The 2408-nt window shown below is 44.1% G+C and overlaps 1 pseudogene across 1 annotated transcript; it reads left to right on the top strand.

Moving 5' to 3' along the window:
• Positions 1-425: 425 nt before the first annotated feature.
• On the top strand, positions 426-1383 carry LOC307046415 (putative nuclease HARBI1; annotated as a pseudogene). The gene has a single exon. The product of its transcript is annotated as a putative nuclease HARBI1 (transcript).
• The last annotated feature ends 1025 nt before the right edge of the window (positions 1384-2408 follow it).

The following is a 2408-nucleotide window of genomic DNA, read 5'->3' as shown; positions in this document are numbered from 1 at the left end:
TTCTGTATTTGTGAATGAAGCGCCATCTCCTGGTTAAAACCTGAAATTGAAAATCTGGCAACGCCCTCTTGGAAAATAGTGGGAGGGCTTAACATTCCTCTATACTGGTCTTTGGCAGGTCGTAGGCAGGAAGCTGTAAGCTGGAGTCTGAAATTCAGTGCTACATCTGTAATTGTTCCTTACACCCTGCAGCAGTGCATGGGTCTCAGCAGATGTAAAATTAGGCCCCTTTTTGTCCATCTTTCCAACTCAATGGTTTGGTCAGGTCAGCAATTACTTTTATAGGTCTGGCCTTGCTATTCATTACATAATCAACCACAGGCCCTAAACAATCTGGACATGCATTCCAGGTGTGTATTTGCAATTACTTGTTATCCAGAGACTGATGTAGGCCTACTGACTGAAATAACAGTCAGAACACAGTCATGGCAGGGATTATTCACATCTTCCATGCTGGAAGGAGAGGTTACCGCCAAAGGGTCCACACCGAGCGCCCCAAACCTCTCCAACAGTACACAACAGAATAACTGTACAAACGTTTTCGATTTGGACTTGATGACATCAACATACATTGCTGATCTGGTCAGGCCACAACTGCAGTGCAGAACCTTGCGGAGTCATGCTCTGACTGTAGAGGAACAGGTCCTCATTGCCCTGCGCTTTTACGCATGTGGAACATTCTATGAGGTCATAGCTGACAGCATGGGAGTCCACAGGACAACAGTGGGTGAAGTGGTGACAGCTGTGTCTGATGCACTGGCTCGCCTGCTGGATCCCTTTGTGACTTTTCCCACTGATGGCCAGATTGCCAAAGTGAAGCAGAAGTTTTTTCTTCTGGGAGACATGTCCAACACCATTGGGGTGATCGACTGCACCCATGTACATATTCAAGCACCTCGTCAGAGGGAGTGGGAATATGCCAACAGGAAAGGGAGGCACAGCATCAATGTGCAACTTGTGGGAGATGCTGACCTTGCCATCACCAACTGTGTTGTGAGATGACCTGGGTCAGTCCACGATGCACGTATCTTCAGAGAGAGCCGGTTATTCACTGAATTCCAAACCAACAGGCCGGATGGAGTTATATTAGCCGACAGTGCCTACCCACTCCTACCATGGGTGATGACACCTTTTCCCACGGCCAACACTCCCTCACAGATGCGCTACAACAACGCCCATGGAAGAACAAGGTGTGCCATTGAGCGCTTGAATGGAGTACTGAAGAGGCGTTTTGCGTGCCTCAACTATCTGAGAGTGGAACCCCAAGGAGCATGCCAAATAACACTGGCTTGTATTGTGCTACACAATATCACTGTCCATCGCAGAGTCCCCCTCTCTGACATCAATGATCCCCAGAGCCCCTCGCACCTGCGGATGATCTAGGCCCACCTATGGATTTTCCCTCTAAATGAGAGACTGAGTGGTGGTGCAAGGCGAGATGCTATTGTCCGCAATTACTTTTGAAAGGTGATGACAGATGATGGACTTTTGTTTTGTTGAAGATATTTTTTCTTTAATCTAAATTACATTTGTGATTGACAATCTTTGCTGTGATACTTTTATGAGCATAAACATTTATGTCATCAACATTTGGTTGAAAACAAAATAGGCCACCACAAACGTGAGCAAAAATGGAAAAAATAAAATGTATTTCCCATGAAGGCTAAAAATGGTGTATTATTTCAGTTAACAAACGTTGCCATCTTATTTAAATTGAAACATATTTTAAAATAAATTGTACAGTACATTTTGCTCTGGTAATCCACTGGAAATCCACCCCTCGGTGGGATCAGGTTTTTTGGGATCAAACTGATCCCAATCCTGTGTTGTCGGTTTGAACTACCTATTTTGAAGATTTGATCCAGACTAAAGTTTGGATTGGATTTCCTGATCTAATCGGATATCACAGTGATCCTAATCCTGTTTTTTGGTTTTGAACTCCCCAAAATCCAAATCTGATCTGATCAGATAGGGATTAAAAGTTTTGAACTCCTGGGCCCTGATGCTCCGCCCTCTGTTTATTGAGCTGACCGGACAGCGCAAAATGCGTATATGAAGTGTCATGAACGCAATAAATCATACCCTCGTGGGGGCGCGCTCATGTGATTGGCTTAGAATGAAGGAGACATCTGATTGGCTATAGATAGAAAAAATTACAAGTACGAATCGGCTGACCGTCAGGGCAGTCTCAAAAAATCCACACACGAATGCACAGCGATCCGTGCACAGAAAGCGGTTGGTGTTTGCAGGTTCAGGGGTTTTAAACGGAAAGCAAATATGTGAGGAAAGAAAATACATATGAAAAACCTTTTTCTGTATTTTGATTTCATTTACATGTATATGAAACGGAACACATTTGTGTGTGCTTTGAAAAACAAAAGTGTGGATCCGGAAATACAAGTGTGAAT

This window comes from Notothenia rossii (genome assembly GCF_949606895.1).
Source record: "Notothenia rossii genome assembly, chromosome: 7".
NCBI classification, from domain to species: Eukaryota; Metazoa; Chordata; class Actinopteri; order Perciformes; family Nototheniidae; genus Notothenia; species Notothenia rossii.
Note: the sequence above shows the minus strand (reverse complement) of the source record. Positions and strands in the feature narration are given on the sequence as shown.